This window comes from Trachemys scripta, chromosome 3 (assembly GCF_013100865.1).
Source record: "Trachemys scripta elegans isolate TJP31775 chromosome 3, CAS_Tse_1.0, whole genome shotgun sequence".
Classification (NCBI taxonomy): Eukaryota; Metazoa; Chordata; order Testudines; family Emydidae; genus Trachemys; species Trachemys scripta.
In genome coordinates this window covers 87,654,292-87,674,137 of record NC_048300.1, presented here as the reverse complement: position 1 = coordinate 87,674,137, position 19,846 = coordinate 87,654,292, and positions in this window count along the sequence as shown.

Sequence of the window (19,846 nt, the reverse complement as noted above, 5' to 3'; positions counted from 1 at the left end):
CGGTGTACACATACCCTGAGGCCTGGTCTACGCTTGGGGGGGAGGGGGGAATTGATCTAAGTTACGCAACTTCAGCTACGTGAATAATGTAGGTGAAGTCGACATATTTAGATCTATTCACCACGGTGTCTTCACGGTGGTGAGTTGACAGCTGACACTCCCCCGTTGACTCCGCCTGCGCCTCTCACTCCAGTGGAGTACCGGAGTCAATGGGAGAGCGCTCTGCGGTCGATTTATTGTGTCCAAACTAGACATGATAAATTGATCCCTGTTGGATCGATTGCTGTCCGTTGATCCTGTGGGTAATGTAGACAAGCCCTCAGTCTCAAATGGCAGCTTCATAAAATTTAGGAAATTTACGGTTGGACAAATGGAGGATTTTTAAAACAGAGTCTGATACAGAGCAAATAGAAGAATATAGAAAGACTCTCATTGGACTTGGACTTGGACCAAACTTTAAGGAACTGATTCAACAAAACAATTAAGGAGATAGAGCAAGACTACACTGCAGAATTAAGTCAACCTAAGTTATGTTGACGTACAGCCGCTGCAGTCTTTAAATCACTTTTGCATGTCCACACTATGTTCCTTGTGTTGGTGGGTGCACTTCCCCATTACCAGCACATGCATTGATGCTGGAAGCAGTGCACCCTGGGTAGCTAGCCCACTATGCAACTTGCCACCATCTAGCGCAAGGTGTTTGGGAAGGGTTACAACGCCTCATGGGAGCAAACATGTCTTGCAGGGGCTACTGGGAACATGGTTTCAATGTCCCATGATGCAGTTTTCTCCATCCTGTAATTTTATCTGCATCCCATAATGTTTCACACCTCTTTTCAAAAGCCCTGCAAACCTGCGCATCTGCCATCTCTGTGAGAAGCAAGGATCCTGCACAGCTCTGCACTATTGTGATGGGCATTGTGAGCACAACGCTCCTGATCCTTCAGTATTTGCAGAGCTGCCAGAGGAGCTGTGGGGAACGTGATGATTCTTTGGCAGCTAGCCTGCTGTGGGATATAGAAAGAAACAATTCAAGGTTATTGCTGGCATTCAGTAAGCAGCTGCAGAGTGTGGAGCACGGGTTCTGTGCCTGAGAAACAAGCACTGAGTGGTGGGATTGCACCATTATGTAGGAATGGGATGAAGAGCAGTGGCTGCAGAACTTTCAGATGTGCGAGATCACAGTCCTGGAAATGTGTGTGGCGCTCACCCCAGCTCTCTAGCACAGTGACACCAAAACAAGAGCTGAGAATGTAGAAGCTAGTGGCAATCACTGGGTGAAGCTTGCAATGCCAGATTGCTCATGTTCTAATGGGGATCAATTTGGAGCTGGTAAATCCACCATGGGGGTTGCTATGATGCAAGTGTGCAGGCCATTAATTGCATCCTGCTACAAAGGATTGTGACTCTGGGCAAAGTGCAGGACGTAGTGGTTGGTTTTGAGTGTCCCACTAAGGCAGAAGAAATAAGGCTGCCCTCCCTAGAAACCTTCGGCAGAGGATTGCAGACTACCTTCAGGAAAGTTTCCTTGGGATCTCCATGGAGAATTCACAGGACATCCTGGTGCACATAAACAAACTTTTCTGCAGGCACCCTTTGCCTAACTCCACAGGGGAATGAGAAGCAGATAATGACTCTACCTCTATTGGTTATTTCACTACCTCTTCTAGCATGATTAAAAAAGAGTGAATGAACACATGTCCCAGCAATATTAAAGCAAACTGCATACTTACCAGAGGTTCCTTCCTCTGCGCCAGGCTTGCCCATGCTGGACTGTAGGGGCTGGCTCAACTGCTCTGGAATCAAAAGCAGGTCCTGGTTCGCTGTGCCATTGGGTCCCCCTGTCACCTATCCCGCATGCTCTTCCTTCTCCTCCTCCTCCTCCTTTTCCTTGTCCAACACCTCCTCACTTTTCACCCCGGGGTCCTGTGACTCCAACTCTGCTGGAGTATCTATAGGGCTCTTGGGGGTGGTGGTGGGGCTTTCACCGAGGATGGCATGCAGCAATTTGTAAAAGTGGCATGTCTGTGGCTCTGCACCAGAGTGACTGTTAGCCTCCCTCACCTTCTGGTTCCCCTTCCCCAACTCCTGGGCTTTCACATGACACTGTTGCCAATCCCTGTTGTAGCCCTTCTCCCCATACCCCAAACAATCTACTCATATACATCAATGTTTTTATGGCTGGATCGGAGCTGTGCCTGCACAGCCTCTTTTCCCCGCAGACCCAGGAGATCCACCACCTCCTGTGCACTCCAGGCAGAAGTGTGCCTATAGCGTGTAGCTAGCCTGGTCAGCTGGGTAGTTGCTAGGTGAGCTCGCCATGCCGAGAAAACAGGAAATGGAATTAAAAAAATTCACAGGGCTTTAAAAGGAGAGGGGCGTGTACGTGTGCACCCGGACACCGGGCAGTGGAGTTCAAAACTGTGATGACTGGTCACGGTGGAACATTGTGGGACACCTTCTAGAGGCTACTAAAGTCAGTGTAAGTAACACAGTGTCTACACTGACACTGCGTCGGCCTAACTACATTGACATAAGAACTATGCCTCTTGCAGAGGTGGAGTTATTAAGTTGGCATCGCAGGCAAGCTACACTGGCAGGAACAACATTGTAGTGAAGACACTTACAGAGTTGTGTCAATGTAAGATGCTTTACGTCAACCTAATTCTGTAGTGTAGACCAGGCCATACTTACCTTCAGAACATATGAGCAGTCCATTGAATTAAATGGCATGCTCAAATATATTAAAAGCGCGTGTTTAACTTTAAGCACTAGGTCGCTAATCCTCTTCACACTATTGTGTAAACGAATTATACCAAAATAGCCACATATTCATATAAGATTAATTTATGTCTATTTCATCCAGTGAGTCAATATGACCTCACCTGGGACAGCACTCCTTCCCTCTTCCCAGGCTAGCCTTGGCAGGAGAGACTCCTATCACCCCACTGCTTGGGGAAGAGGATGGGATGGGGGTTCAAAAGAGGAAAAAGCTGTGATTATGTTTTAATGTTCTTATCCAAAGTCAGATGCGCTAGCTGTATTCAACAAGGTCAGAATGTGATAAGACTAATGGAGGGCAAACACAATCCCCACCTGCCTCAAACTGACTGTTAAGCTGAGAGGCATTTTTGTTCCTATTGGAGAGGGATAGCTCATTGAAATGATATGGAAGCAGCATGGGCAGGCAGGAGAAGCAACACTTCAGGCACAAGGCAGGGCAGGGCTCCAGCATCTCGCTATCTGCACAACTCTGAGTCCTGACAGGCCCCAGAAATTACCAGAATTATAATAGCCAATGAAGGAACTCAGATTGAGTAAACAGATAGCACAATGGATAATGTGTCTGACTACAGGCTTGACCTCTGCCTGCCTTGTGGCTTGGATCTTGACAGCCTGCCTTTTGAGCTGTGCTTTGATGTATTTTGACCAAAACTTGGGAAGCAACAGCCAACACTTTGTATTCTTGAAACTGTTCCTAGCTTCCTGGAAAGCAGCCTGCGCGCCTCATTGTTTTTTCTCTAAACATCTGTTTACACCTAGTCCTCAGTGCATGCTATTCCCTTCATCAGATGTTGAGTTGTGTCTAAAAAGGGCAAGAAGCCTCATTGAGAAGACCGGAGGGAGGGACACGGGCAAAGGGGACCTCTGAAGGGGGTTGGGAGATATGGAGTCACTGCACACTTTTGCATATGCAGTAGAGAAGGCAAGTCCACCCAAACCCAGTGACCTCATGGTGCAATGGTAGCATGCAGGGGCAATGGAAGCTCTCTAAAACTGGGAGGGGGAGGGCATGGGTGCCCATACGGTGGAGATTTCTCTATGTCTGGCCTCTGATCTAGGCCCAGGGACCCTCTGTACACTGGTCCCCAAGCAAGTCTGTTGCCTGTGAGCCCACAGTTCCAGGGCACCCAAGAGGAAGAGGCAGGACACCTCTCACAAGCCCTCAAAAGAAAGTGCCCCCGGTTTACCAGGTAGAAATTCTACCTCTAAAAAGGCAAGATCATCAATTCCCCCTGCTACCCCGTCACCACTGGATCTCCAGTCAGGTACCAATGAGGCTCCCAGTTCCTCCAGTAGCCATGGCTCTCAGTACCCAGGGTCATGGGGGGCGGGGCTGAGAGCAGCAAGTGGAGGAGGGGACTAGCCTCCCCAAGGAGAAGCTTCATCCGTTGCACCTGGCTAGGGTGTTTCAAGTAAAGGCCGGGAGAGAAACTGGTGCATGGACAAGAGGAAGGGTATGGGTAGAAAGGAGGATAGGCCATGGATTTCTTTCAGGCAGTTGCAGGAAGAAAAGGGGGCTCTAGAACAGTGGATGAAAGAATTAGAGGTGATGGCAGGAAACCCACAATAGGAGGACCTTGCCCTGAGGCCACCGCACCAAAGGTTTGCCCTATTAAATTGTATAAATGGGGGTGGCCTCATGTTCAAACATATATTGAAAAGTGGGGAGATTAATGTTGTTAGATAGTGGAGCAGCAATTTGTATGACATACAGAGTTAGGAAAGGAAATGCTCAAGGGAAGATACAGTGGATTAAAGAGGTAGAACAAGAAGTCACTATTAACACTGGGATTTTAATACAAATGGGAGTTTAAAACTATAAGCTATCACAGGAGTAAATGCTAAGGAGGAGATTCTGTCAGCAGCAGTACTTCTAACCTACAGTCTTTTAATAGATCTGGCTAATCTGTGTGTCTGGCAGCACGTGCAGGAGGAGGGGAATAAAGCAATGAAAACTAGCATCCCACCCAGTCTGGATGTGGTTAAACATGACCAGCTTGTAAACTGAATGGAAGTTACAGAGTTAAAGGCGTTTGATGCTGTAGGGGCAGAGCACAAGACAGATGGTGGAAGAACAAGTTTTACAGCTAGGATAGAGCGACTTGCTCCATCCCCACAAAAACAATACGCTGCGCTACAGGAGGCTGTTGCAGACGTAACAGAGACAGTGCAGCAGCTGCTGCATCAGGGGTATCTGAGGGAAATTCGATCTACCTGTAATGCACCTGTATGGCTGGCAAAGAAGCCTACTGGCAAGTGGAGGCTAACTGTAGATTATAGAGCCCAGAATGAATATGCAATAGGGGGAACTAAAGTAGTGTCGGCATATCCGGAAATGACTGCTAAAATACATCCAGATGCAAACTGATTCTCTGTGTTAGATGTGGCAAATGGCTTTTGGTCAATACTGTTGACAGAGGAATGTCGGTATAAAGCTGCCTTTACTTGGCAGGAGGTGCAATATGCATGGACAGTTTTACCACAGGGATATAGAGATTCACCTGCCCTTTTCTGCCAAGGCATGAAAGAGATTTTGGGGGATCTTGGAAATCATGAGTTAATCATTCAGTATGTGGATGATATTTTAGCCCAGGAAAGGCGTGAGGAGGAACATGATGAATTGTTGACACAAGTGCTAATCTGTCTCATGAAAAGAGGTTTTAAAATTAATCCAGATAAGGACCAGATCCGTCAAAATACAGTTATTTCCTAGGAGTAACAACTGGAGGAGATGGGAGAAGTGTTAACACAGATAGGGTGGTTCTAACTGAAAACCTCCCTATCCACAAGATAAATGGAGTTTACAGTCATTTTTAGGATTGACTGGATTCTGTAGGGATTTTATTCCTATGTATGCTGAAGTGACAAAAGCCCTTATAGGAGTTAGTAAAAGCTAAAATTTGGGAATGGGAGGAGGAACATATGGATGATTTTGCAAACTAAAAGAAGCCCTAAGGAGTAGTATTTCCCTGGAAGCACCTAATTCAAAGAAACTTTACTCTTTCTGGCTAATGGTGGGGGATGGTAATCTTGCAGCTATAGGCACATACAATAGAACCTCAGAGATATGAACACCAGAGTTACAGACTGACCAGTCAACCTCTTACCACGTGAAACCAGAAGTAACCAATCAGGCAGCAGCAGAGACAAAAAAGCAAAAGCAAATACTGTACTGTGCCTGTATTGCACCTTAAACGTAGGCACCGCTGGGCTGCCTGTCCCCACCCCACATGAAGGGCAGCCACTTACAGGTAAGAGGTGAAGATGCTGGGCCTGCCAGCCCAAGGCAGCCGGAGCCAGCAGAGCAGGAGCAATGCTGGGGACGCGTTGTTTTCACCTCCCTTCCCCCGGCTGGGAGGGGGACATGCTATTTACACACACACACATACACACACACACACATGCACACACACACATATTCAGGAGAGGGACAAGTAGACCAAGGGAAAGAAGCTGCCTGCAAGGAAGCTGCCGGAGCTGAGGAGGGAGCTCAGCTGCTGCTGAAGCCTGGGCTGGAGTGTCAGCAGCTGAATCTGGAGCCCAAACTGCACTTTGCTCAGAGTTACGAACATTTCAGTTCCGGAAACCTCCATTCCCGAGGTGTCTGTAACTCTGCAGTTCTACTGTCGTTGTATGGGACAGAAGAGAGACCAGTGGCTTTTGCATGACGATTGTTGCAAAGTGTGGAGTTAAAATATTTCGGATGTGAAAAGGCGGTTTTGTGTGCATATTGGGCACTGATGAAGTTTAAATATCTTATAGAGGGTCAGCAAGTAATTCTATGTACCCATTGGAATGAAATTATGCACTGCTAACAAATTGCCTCTGGGGAATGTTAGCAGTGTTAGGATACAGAGATGGATGTTAGCTCTTATGGCTGAAAATGTGACCACCAAAATTCTAGAGGAGCCACAAGCATGGGTAGCAGGAGTGTGCTTACAGGGACAGCCACATGACTGCACATGATGAACTGTTGGGTTTGGGAAACAAGCACTGCGTGGTGAAATCACATCGTTATGCAGGTCTGGGATGATGAGCAGTGGCTGCAGAACTTTTGGATGTGGAAAGTCACCTTCCAGGAACTGTGTGGGAAACTCGCCTTACCACTGCAGCACAAGGACACCAAAATGAGAGCTGCTCTCTCTGTGGCGAAGCACGTGGCAATCACTGGGTGGAAGCTGGGGTGGTCAGGGAAGGTACATGTTTCATGCATCTTCAGGAATTCTGGCCTTTACAGAAAGCTGCAAGCAGGAACTTTCTTTCCAGACCAGACGATTCCAATGTGGGATGTTGAAATGCCCATAGTGATCCTGGGCGACCCAGCATACCCCTTACTTCCATGGCTCATGAAGCCTTACATGGGAAACCGGGACAGCAGCAAGGAGCGCTTCAACAATAGGATGAGCCAGTGAAGAGTGACTATTGAATGTGCCTTTGGCAGATTAAAAACTTGCTGGCGCTGCCCTCCCAAAACTCTTCACACTCATTCCTTGCATCTTCCTGGCTCATATCAGTACCCAGTTCACTCCACCCCTTCGGACAGCTTCCAAAATGATAACTGGATGATTTACTCACAGCTATGAAAGCCTACATTAGGACACTGCCCTTCACTGTTATCTCCCTTCCCACCAAGAGTTTTCTGTGTCTTGTTAATTGTTATTTAATAAAAACATACTCTCTGTAAGATAATCAATCTTTATTTGTCTCCTACACATGGTGGTTATGCTGGAATTAATACACAGTTGCAATTGTAACATTTGCAGACTACAAATCATAGTCAGGAATCATCAAAATTTTCATGCAAGGTGACAAGTTAACAAAGCATGGCTGAGTGCTGTATAGAAAGACACATTACTGGTGCTCATTGTCAAAATGGTGCCTCAAAACCTCCCTGATTCGAATAATCCCCAGTTGTGCCCCTCTAATAGCTCTGGCTCTGTGCTCCACCCTGAGGAAAACTTTTCACCCTTAGCCTACAAATATTATGGAGTGTACAGCAGGCTGTTATGATTTATATCTAACTTGTCCAAAGTAATCTGGTGTTGTTTCTTTCCATGGCACACAGCAGGTCAGGCACCTCTGATTCCTGTTCAGATTGGGCGCTCATGACCATCTGTGATGTGTTCATAACACTGACCACAACAGTAGAGAGCAGTGCAGGATCCATCCTTTCAGGCAGAGATGGCGGGTGTTCAGTAAACAGAGGTCATTGAAAACTGGCACAAAACGCAGTTGGAGACCCATGCAATCATGGGACAGGAAAAATTGCATCATGGGACGTTGAGCCCACACCCATGATGCACTGCAATCCATTCTTCCTTCCCACAACTCCTAGCTGCAGAAGGTGGCGAGTAGCACAGTGGGATAGCCTCCCACAGTGCACTGCTCTCACTGTCGATGCTGGAGCACCGAACTGTGGACACACTCCACCAACAGGAGCGTTGAGTGAACATGCACAAGCAATGTAATCATAGTGTTTTCTGATCATTGGTGTAACTTGCGTTGACAAAACGCTGTAGCATAGACAGGGCCTTAGAGGCACTCACAGGTGGTGTTTAGTTTTCCCAGATTACGAGGCGGGGGAGCTCAAGCTGGTTATGTTTTGTATTGTTAAGAGGAACCCCTTCATGTTGAACCTGGCCCTTGTTGTTGCCGACTATACCTGGCAGAATGGTCCCACAAGTAAAAGTTTAATGGTCCCATTTGGGGTGCTACTTGTTTGAGTCTTTCATTCTCTCTTGATTTTCTGGGAATGCAAAGTAGGTGTAAGAAAGAGAAGGTATAGCCTAAAACTACCTTTTCCACCTCCATTATGGTGTGCACATTGTGACATTGCACTCCATATGATTTTATGAAAATATGCTAATGAGCGTGAATATAATGTAACTGGAATATGCTTCATGCTAAAGGTCTCTTGTAAGGTATCATTACAAAGCTTATAGTCTACTGAGTGTGGTCATCCTATTTGTATGAAAGTATCATTCTTGTATCTGAAACTAGAAATATGAAATATAACTCTGAGGTCCTATTGTAATTATGCAAAGTGTGGGCCATTATGGTGGTTTGGAATCTTGATGGCTTTCATTAATCAGGACAATTGATTGTAGTTGGCTCTGTTTACTTGCAAGCTGTCCTGTGAGTCAGGCTGGGAAGAATGAAGGCTTGGGGTCTCACAGGACATGTGATCATGTCATCTGGTACTGGAATCCATCTTAAACCTGAGGCTTTTCCATTTAGAAGGAGGAGTGGGGACCCAAAGAGACAAAAGAGTCCCGCCTTGTGCCAAAGCTATATAAGGGGGTGGAACAGAACAAAGGAGCGGCAGTCATGAGGAATCCCGTAGCTACCACCTGAGCTTGGAAAAAGGGGAAAGGATTGGACCCAGACTAGAGAGGAGTCTAGTCTGTGAAAGCAGCTTATTGGAACATTTCTGAGGGTGAGATTTACCTGCATTTAGTTTCCTACTGTATTAGGCTTAGACTTGTGTGTTTTTGTTTTATTTTTCTTGGTAATTTACTTTGTTCTGTCCGTTATTACTTGGAACCACTTAAATCCTACTTTTTATATTTAATAAAATCACTTTTTGCTTATTACTGAACCCAAAGTAAGCAAACAGCTGTGCATATCTCTCTATCGGTGTTATAGAGGGCGGACAATTTATGAGTTTACCCTGTATAAGCTTTATACAGAGTAAAACGGATTTATGTGGGGTTTGGATCCCATTGGGAACTGGGTATCTGGGTGCTAGAGACAGGAGCACTTCTTAAGCTGTTTTCAGTTAAGTCTGCAGCTTTTGGGGGACATGGTTCAGACCTGGGTCTGTGTTTGCAGCAGGCTAGCGTGTCTAGCTCAAAAAAGCAGGGTTCTGAAGTCCCAAGCTGGCAAGGAAAATGGGCTCCAAGGTAGTCTCAGCACATCAGGCAACAGTCCCAAGGGGGTCTCTGTGACCTAACCCGTCACACACATGACCAAATTGATACCTCCATGAGAACAGGTGAGTGGTATAACAGATAATGGATCTGACTATGCATCAAAATATTGCAGGCTCAGTTCCTGCCTGGCTTATAGCTCTGATCTTGGTAGCCTGCCTTTTGAGCTCACCTTTAAATATTTAAATCAAAGCTTGAGAAGCAAAGCCCAACACTTTGTGGTCTTGAATCAGTTCCTAATAAGCAGCTTGATTCATCTTTGTCTTAGTTCTAAATATTTTTTTTAATTTCTCTCTTTGGAAACTCTTTCCTTCCTCTCCTACCTGCACTGCCCCTTTGCCAAGTAGCAGGAAATATTGCAGGATCATAGATCAGTTTTTTGCTGAAGTAGAATTTTGTTGTGTTCAGTTAGGGCTTTTTTTCTGAGTTCAACCCTTTTATTTACCAGTGACTAGATCTGGAACAGAGGTAGTCACAAACAACATGCAGGCAATCATTCTTTTGAGACTCTCAGCCCACGCACCAAGGTCTGATTTCCAGGGAGCAACTCTACACCCATGATTGTCTCTCGTTACCTTAAAAGAGAGAGCAAACTCTCTTGGTATTTGCAACAGCTACCTCGAAAGAAACTATCACAAAACTAATGACTATACAGCATTTCTTCAAGACTGCAAAGTGCTTACACTCTTAGAAAAATAACTTTAAAGGCTACGTGTAGCAGCACCCTCTGCTGTCTCCTGCCATGGCCATACTAACATTGACACATATCTATGTATCATAGATGGCTTTCTGCCTCCCTCCCATCCCAAATTCCAGCTCTGCTGTGGTTGACTTTAGGCAGAAACAATGCGAGAGAGGTGAGAAGTTACATTTCAGATCTTATTACCAGGGATAAGCAGGCCCTTTATGATGGCTGAGTAAACCTAGTGGCTGGAGTTTGCACCGTTGTTGACTTCGCCTTGCTTCAATTTAGAGAAGCCCTGAGATGTGCTGAGTTCTAATGATTCGCTAGGGCCACCACTTCATCAGGGAGCTGTTGAATGCAGCAGGCTCCAGCCATGCTCCCTCCCACCCCATTGTCTGTGGTATGAGGTGGAAGAAAGCGGAATAGATCCAGCTATACCAGCTTTTGGTCATTCCATGGTTCCCTCACCCCAGAGATATCCCCACCTGCTCACTTAGGGCTGCTGTAATCAGGGGCACAAACTGGATTTATTGGGGCACAGGATCTGGCCCTTTATATTGGAATGAATGGCCTAATATTCTCTGGTGAAAAAAGAAAAAGAAAATCTTAGGTACTATATATATTCTCCCTATTTTACTATAAAGTTATGCTTTTATGCTACAATCATCTCTATTTGAATTAGCATGTGGTTCATTAACAATAAAGACAAATCCTGCATTTGATATCACAGCTGCTCAGAAAAGACACACTGTAAATCAAAAACGGATTAATTTTGGAATAATCTGTAAACTTATATTACTATTGGCAGTTAGCAAAAGATAATAGCAAAAAATGAGGCAAATATGCCAAGTTAACCCACTTGCTCAGGAAGTCATTAGAACAGGTCTGCCAGGCAGAGTTCCTTCCAGGCAGCAGAGAATGAATTAAGCCTTGTCTTAGTTGTTAATAATGCCAAATTTCTGATGGGGAAAATTGTGTTTAACTTGTAAATCTGAAGAGAATTTGCATCAAAATTATCTTTGAGCTTTCCTAGAAAAGGATCTATTATTCTTTATTTTTATAACCTAGGTGCCAAGTACGTGAAGCGTGACAAAATATGCAATTATATCTTTTATCTTCTGTTACTGCACCTAGTTCCCTTCAGGTTGTTCACTTCTTCCCCTGCTTAGAATGGCTCTTGCCAGCACTTTTTGTGGTGATACTAGTAGTTTATTATGCTAGCACCCAAAAGGGTCAGTTTGGATCGGGCTCCATTGTGCTGTATGCTGTACAAACACTGAAAAGAGAGTCTCTGCCCCGAAGGGCTTACAATCTAAAGACACAGACAGATTAAAGGTATGGGGATGCCACATACAAGCAAATGAGATTGTTGATGAATTGGCACAACTTTGGTAGTTACATACATTGTAGGGTGTTTTTGTCTTTTAAATTAGAGCTAGAGGAAGGAAGCAGGAAAAGGAAAGAATGGGAAGAGGAATACTCAGCTTGTCACCTGTCTAGCCATGATCAGCAGGCTGAGTTTTGTAGGCTTCATGGCAAAGGTGAGTCTTAAGGAAGGTAAGGTAGTGGCTGTTATCAGGTATTTTTTTCCTGTGCATAAAGGCAGTATGGAGATGTTTACAAGAGAAGCTGACTGGCAAAGTAAAGGCTAGGAAAGGTGGCGACGTGAAGGTGTGTGGGGCGGGGTCAACATCATGATAGATCACTCGCTAGATCTGCAGTACAGTGTGGAACTAAGAAACCTGTATTTGTTGGATTGGCGAAAATGGGGTCAGTGGAGGGACTCAAGGAGGAAGTCGATGTGTCAGAGCAACTAGCCAAATAGATGATTTTTGTAGTAGTGTTCTGAATAGACTTGACGGGAGCAAGGTAACAGTGGTCCAGGCCAGAAAAGAGAAGGAAATGATTTTTGGACAAGAGTTTGGGCTACGTGGACAGAGAGGAAAGGCTGAATTTTTGTCCCTAGTGATAGAGAAAGTAGGGAGAAGGGCGGTCTTGGGAGAGTGGGATATCAAGAGCAATTTGATCTCTGTCTTCTTCTTGAGCCCTTTGTTCTGGGCCATAAATGGAGAGTCCCATCACCTTTGGCTGTGGTATTGCACAGCAAAAATCAAATGCTTCAGGTGACTTTTCGGACAATGACTGGGAAATTGTTTCTGCTTTGGGCAGCTGCGACTCTCATTGGATTTCGATGAATCCACTATAATGATGGTGGAATTGATCAGAGCTTTCAGAAGCATTGTCACATAGGCATTTTTCAGGGTCTGAGACCTAGGGACTGAGTAAATCAAAGTGTTGATTATAATCTATAGAGCCCTAAATAGTCTTGGACCTAGTTATCTGAGATTACTTCTCTCACTATGTTGAACCATGGCAGTTATGAACAGCTGAGTCGTTCTTATGGTTAGGGCCCTACCAAATTCATGGTCTATTTTGGTAAATTTCCCGGTCATAGAATTTTAAAAATCTTAAATTTCATGGTTTCAGATATTTAAATCTGAAATTTCATGGTGTTGTAACTGTGGGGGCCCTGACCCAAAAGGGGATCAGGGGGGGTCACCAGGCTATTGTAGAGGAGTCACAGTATTGCCCCCCTTACTTCTGTGCTGCTGCTGGCAGCAGTGCTGCCTTCAGAGATGGGTGGCTGGAGAGGGGTGGCTGCTGGCTGGACACCCAGCTCTGAAGACAGAGCCACCACCATCAGCAGCGCAGAAGTGAAAGTGGCATGGTATGGTGTTGCCACCCTTATTTCTATGCCGCTGGCAGAGGTGGGTCAGTCCCGGCCCCAGGAGTGGCCCATGCATGGGTAGAGAAGTTCCATCCCTCTACAGCCTGGTTGGGACTAGCAGCTGGAGCCCAGTGCACTGTAGGAGCCCTCAGCTAGGGTGTCCCCAGCCCTGCTCCTCCCCAACACTTGGGGTCAAAGGGGCCTTGGGCTGGCTGTATGTGTCCCCCCACCCCCAACCACAGCACCCTGGGCAGTCACCCATATGTAAGGCCAGCCCTTCCTGCCCCAAAGTGATGACCCCGCATGACACCCTCACTTCTGCGCTGCTGCTGGCTGTTGTTCTTCCTTCAGAGTTGGGTGCCCAGTCAGGAGCACTGCTCTCCAGCTGCCCAACTCTGAAGGCAGCACAGAAGTAAGTGTGGCAATACCGCAACCCCCCTACAATAGCCAGATTTCATGGGGGAGACCAGATTTCACGGTCCATGACACTTTTTTCACAGCCATAAATTTGGAAGGGCCCTACTTATGGTAGTTTTGGGGGTTGACAGTTCATGTCAAGGCATTCTCAGTGGAGGGTCCACAGCTTTGGAGCTGTTTTCTTTCAGTGGTCCACCAGAGCCCAAGTTTGGCATGTTTTAAGGCACATTTTACAATGTATGTTTATTTAAGCTTTTGATTGACATATGGATCAGTTTAATAGCTGGGATTAGGTTTCATGACATTGTGTCATAGTGCAGAGGATTCTGTTCATAAAAATTTGTAATGTAAAGGCCAGGGCCGGCTCTGGCTTTCTGGCCGCCCCAAGCAAAAAAAAAAACAAAAACCCGCGGCAGCCAGAACAGCAAAGAAAAAAAAAAAAAAACCTGCGGCGCGGCCGGAGCCAGGGTGCAGGGGGACTCCCTTCCCTGCAGATGTGCCCTGGCTAGCGGGGGGTGGGGGGGAGGGAGTGGGGGGGAGAGAAAAGGGGGGCGGCCAGGGCTTAAGCGGGGCGCTGCCACGTGGCCCCTCCCGCTGTGCCGCGTGCCGGAAGAGCTCCGCACCGCTCCGGTCGGCAGGGAGGGAAGGACGCGGGCTGCCCTGCTGGGCTTGCTGCAGGGCGCTCCAGTCCTCCATGCCACTGCCCCCTACAGGGTAGCTGGAGCAGAACAACAACAAAAAAAAAGCGGCCGTGCCACCCTAGGATTGGGCGGAATGCCGCCTCCAGAAGCTGCCGCCCCAAGCACCAGCTTGCTCGGCTGGTGCCTGGAGCCAGCCCTGGTAAAGGCTTATATTCTGCTATTTGATCCATGGCTATTTTTAATGATAGAAGGCACCCCACATTTTGAAACTTATGGCTGCTGGAATACTGTGTCCAGTTCTGGTGCCTACAATTCAAGAAGGTCATTGATAAATTGGAGAGGGTTCAGAGAAGACCCATGAGAATGACTTGGAATAGAAAACATGTCTTATAGTGACAGACTCAAAGAGCTCAATTTATTTAGCTTAACAAAGAGAAGATTAAGAGGTGATTTTATTACAATCTTTAAGTATCTACCTGGGGAACAAATACAGTCTAGCAGAGAAATGCATAATATGATCCAATGGCTGGAAATTGAAGCTAGACAAATTCAGACTGGAAATAGGTGTATTTTTTTAATGGTGAGAGTAATTAACCATTGGAACAATTTACTAAGTGATTCTCCATCACTGGCAATTTTTAAATAAATATTAGATTCACTCAGCTCTAATACTAACATGTTCTGACATCTTGTGTCAAGTCCCTTAAGGGACACTAGTTAGATTTAAAATTTTAATGTATATTCTTACTTTGTTTCTAACTTTTGAATACAACAATTGAAACAACTGTAGAAAAATCTGGATTACGTTCTACTTTGCAGTTCACCAAAGTTTGGAATAGATCATTTAACTTTTGGGAACATCCTAATAGGGCAAGCCCCCATGAGTTTATACTGCACCTGCCTGGGGCTCTAGGGCTGTTACCCCCCACTACAGATAATAGACTAGAAACTGTCTTTATACAGGAGTGAAACTGACACTTTCAAGTTACTTTCACAGTATTGCCAACCTCAAATTTTCAAAAATCATGAATCAGGCTCACCAAAAATCATGAGATTGGCTTTAAAATCATGAGATTATGTAAAAATAATAGATTTGGTGTTTTTTATTTGCCTTCTGCTTTTTGAACCTTGAGGGTGCACTGGGGTCACATTTTGAAGCTTTCTCCACAGCCACGAGGGCTAGAAATTTTATTTTTCTTTAAGAATGAAGACTGAAATCATCACATATCCACTTGACTCCAGGAGCTGGGGCTTTAAGGAAAACAATAATTATTGTGAGACTCATGACAAAATCATGAGAGTTGGCAACACTGCTTTTACTTAGTTACTTTCCAGAAGGCTCTTAAACACAACATTGCAGTTTTCACAGGAGAATATTTAAAACCAAACACCCCAAAAAATTTCCACATTTAAAAGTTGAGATAAAATTTGAGACTACTGAGGTATATCAGGGCCTCTGCAGGCAGGAAAGGAAAATAAACAGGCACAGGAGCTCTGGGCAGCTCTTCCTCTTGAAAGAAAGTTGGAGGATCAAATCTTCTAGTCCTTAACCAAGTAAAATTTCTATTGCCATCAGTGCCTCCACTAATAGATATGAACATCACAGTGGACATGCACTCAGTAACTATACACTTCATACTTAAATATCTGAGCCATCTTATGCAAGGCTACACATCTTGTACACATTGGCTCAGGAACTACATTTTCTGGCATATTCTGAACAGTGCTGAGTACACAGATGGTGAATAATACAAATCATGACAATAATAGTCAACTTTATGGACTCTGTGGATGCAATTTCTGTTCTTTGTTCTGGACTTGGCCTGTGACCCTAAGGATTTGAGGCATAAACACATCTGATACTTGTATGACACTTTCTCATTCCTTCCTTTTCTCGAACACAGAACAAAAATGACAACACAAAATGGTTTTCAGTTAAAATCTAGAACTGCACAGCAGGCATTACTCTACAATCCAGCCTTGGGGCAGAATCTGCCACCCCTTGGGAGTTAAGTGATCTGCTTTCATCTGATTCTCATTTTCACACTTTCTTTCATCATCCTTCCTGATCTCTCTGCTGCTTTTCATGCTGTCAAACATGACATGCTTCCCAATCACCTGGGACCAATTGCTGGAGTCTCAGAGAACTGGCCGCCTTGGTTTTGCTCCCATCTATCAGACCCTCTTTTTTGCAGCATGCAGCAGAGATATAAGCTGGTCTAATGGATAGGGTGCTAGCCCTGAGAGACCTGGGTTCTACTCCTCCCATGGACTTCCTGGGAGGCCTTAGAGACAGAGTTTCAACACCTTTTAGGCACCCCAAGATGCAGCTAGACCTCTAGTGGGGTTAACAAAGCACCTAATCTACTAGGTGCCTATACTTTGAAAATCTGACCCTTAGTCTCTATGCCTCAGAGTCCCATCAGTACAATGGGGATAACAGCACTGCTCTACCTCACCGAGGGGCTGTGAGGAGAAATAGGTTAGACATCGTGAGGCGCTCAGACACTCTGGTGATGGGGCCACATAAGTACCACAGGTAGAGGGGGAACTTCTCTATACCACTTGTCAGGGTTCCCTCCCCACTCTGAACTCTGGGGTACAGAGGTGGGGACCCTCAGGAAAGATTCCCTAAGCTTATATTCTACCAGCTTAGGTTAAAAACTTCCCCAAGGGACAAATTTCTTTTCTTGTCCTTGGATGGGATTGCTGCCACCACTAAGTGATTTACACAAAAATTCAGGAAAGGGTCACTTGGAGTCCCTATTCCCCCAAAATATCCCCCCAAACCCTTTCAACTCCTTTCCTGGGGAGGCTTGAGAATAATATACCAACCAATTGCCTTTAATGTAAGTACAGATCGGACCCTTTATCTTTAGGACACTATAATCAATCAGGTTCTTAAAAGAAGAACTTTATTATAAAGAAAAAAGTAAAAGAATCACACCTGCAAAATCAGGATGGAAGGTAACTTTACGGGGTAATAAAAAGATTTAAAACACAGAGGACTCCCCTCTGGATTCAGCTTCACATTTACAAAAAACAGGAATAAAACTACTTCTTAGCATAGGGAAAATTCACAAGCTAAAACAAAAGATAACCTAATACATTTCCTTGTCCTTACTTACAATTTTTGTAATCTTAGACGGATCATTTCTGGTTTCAGGTATGTTTTCAGGAGATGTTTTACCTGCCTGGTCTCTCTCTCTCTCTGTCCAGAGAGGGAATAAACAAAGAGAGTACAAACAACCCCCTCCCCCCAATGATTTGAAAGTATCTTCTTTCCTTATCGGTCCTTTTGGTCAGGTGCCAACCAGGTTATTTGAGCTTCTTAACCCCTTACAGGTAAAGATTCAGTACAGCTGCCCAGGAGGGATTTTATGCTACCCTTATGTGTATGTTTATGATACCACTGCTATCCCTTCCCTGGGTTTTGGCCCCCTTTTTCACCTACCCCCCTCAAATCTCCCTCTTGTTCTGAGGGCTTGGCTGTATTTCTTCTGAGTCCCCTGCATTCTCTCTTCAACACCCCCCCACCCCCTGCAGAGGGATTCCATCTAATGACTTCCAGATCCTTAATTTAATTAACAGCCCTTTCTTATCTTAATCATCCTGCCTCTGTTTGTAAACAAAATACTGACTCCCTATCCCAGGGGCACAAGTTGGGAACAGCATCTCTCCTCTGGAGAACTCAACATTCCACACTAATGTTGTGCAGTTAAGAGCTCTGCCTGGGAGCACATATCCTGTACAAAACTCAGGGGGAGGAGGGATAGGAGCCCCTTCTGTCCCCCTTAAATGGCACCCCCATCTCCTTGCTGGGCTTCTCTCTAGAATAGGGCCCACTGCTCCCTGGCCTTTAAAGGGGCAGAGCGCCCTGTTACACTGTTGGCATCTTTCTTGCTGTTGTCTTCTGCTCAAATGACACAATTTCTGGAAATCAAACATGAAGAACCCCACATCCCAAATAGAATGGGCTATTTCATTAGTTGGTGTAAATTAAACATAAGAATGGCCATAGTGGGTCAGATCAATGGTCCATCTAGCTCAGTATCCTGTCTTCCGACAGTGGCTAGTGCCAGATGCTTCAATGGGAATAAACAGAACAGGCAATCATCAAGTGATCCATCACTTGTTGTCCAGTCCCAGCTTCTGGCATTTGGAAGTGTAGGGACACTCATAGCATGGGATTGTGTCCTTGACTTTCTCGGCTTATAGACGTTGATGCATGAACTTATCTAATTCTTTTTTGAACCCAGTCATATTTTTGGCTTTCATAACATCCCCTGGCAATGAGTTCCATAGGTTGACTGTGCATTGTGTGAAGAAATACTTCCTTTTGTTTGTTTTAAACCTGCTGCCTTTTAATTTCATTGGGTGACCCTTGGTTCTTGTGTTATGTGAAAGTGTAAATAACACTTCCTTATTCACTTTCTCCACACTATTCATGATTTTATAGACCTCTATCATATTCCCCCTAAGTTGTCTCTTTCCCAAGCTGAACAGTCCCAGTCTTTATAACCTGTTGTCATATGGAAGCTGTTCCATACCCTTAATCATTTTTGTTGCCATTCTCTGTACTTTTTCCATTTCTAATATATCTTTTTTGAGATGGGGTGACCAGAACTGCACGCAGTATTCAAGGTGTAAGCATACCATGGATTTATATAGTATACGGTCTTATTACGTCTTTACGTAATAAGACCGTATACTATATAAATCCATGGCATGCTTACACCATGGTACGTATTTACGGTCTTATTATCTATTCCTTTCCTAATGGTTTCTAACATTCTGTTGGCTTTTGTGACTGTTGCTGCACATTGAGTGGATTTTTCAGGGAACTATTCACAATGACTTCAAGATCTCTTTCTTGAGTGGTAACAGCAAATTTAGACCCCATCATATTGTATGTATAGTTGGGATTACGTTTTCCAATGTGCATTACTTTGCAGTTATCAAGATTAATTTTCATCTGCCATTGTGTTGCCTACTCACTAATCCCTTTGTAACTCTTCACAGTATGCTTTGGGTTTAACTATATTGAGTAATTTTGTATAGTTTGCAAACTTTGCCCCCTCATTGTTTACCTCCTTTTCCAGATCATTTATGAATATGTTGAATCACATAGGCCCCAGTACAGATCCCTGGGGGACCCGCGGGATAGCTATTCCGCTGACATCAAGAATATAAGAGATTAATTGACTTCAGTGAAGCTGTGTCATTTTACACCATCTGAGGATCTGCCCCAATGTGCTTTTAGAAATCAAGGAAACGTAACCTTTAAAATGTTGCATTTTTCTGATCTAGACATTATAGTAGGATTTTGCAACATGTGCTTATTATTTATCTGTCCTCATGTGTGGGGAATTATTTCCATAGACAAAAGAAAGAGTATTAGCAAACCCCAAATGTATATTTTAGGTAGGGCTACATCTTAATCCTAGATATTACACTAATTCAAAATGTACTGATATATAATTATGGAAAATGCCTTGGCAATACAACCTTTCCCCTCACTGGTCTGGGCAAGGTAAAAGAGAAAAAACAAATTCCACATTACCATAGAAACAAGTCCATACTCATTCAGACATGGCATCCAGGTTGATTTATCGCATATTCACACTCTCTACAGAATTCTATTTGTCTTTTCAAAAATATT